Here is a 288-nt window from a genome sequence, read left to right as displayed (position 1 = left end):
AACTCCTGGTGTTTTAAAGATGCAACTTTTCATATTCTCTTGTGATGGTAATTGTATTATAACACTTTCACCTTGGAAGTGGGGAAACTTTTGTTCCTTTCTTTGCCTTCCACAGAGGTTTGAGATATTTTCGTTATTTTTTCTTTTGTTTTTAAGCTGAACTAGGCAGTGGCTGGATGGTGGCTCCATCAATATGCACATTGTTTCTGGTGAACCGACTATTGTTGATGCTGCTGCTGCTCTGCTGAAAGCTATAGTTACTAGGAACCCAAAAGCAATGATCCGATT

This window comes from Sesamum indicum, unplaced genomic scaffold (assembly GCF_000512975.1).
Source record: "Sesamum indicum cultivar Zhongzhi No. 13 unplaced genomic scaffold, S_indicum_v1.0 scaffold00241, whole genome shotgun sequence".
Classification (NCBI taxonomy): Eukaryota; Viridiplantae; Streptophyta; class Magnoliopsida; order Lamiales; family Pedaliaceae; genus Sesamum; species Sesamum indicum.
This window is presented reverse-complemented; position numbering follows the sequence as displayed.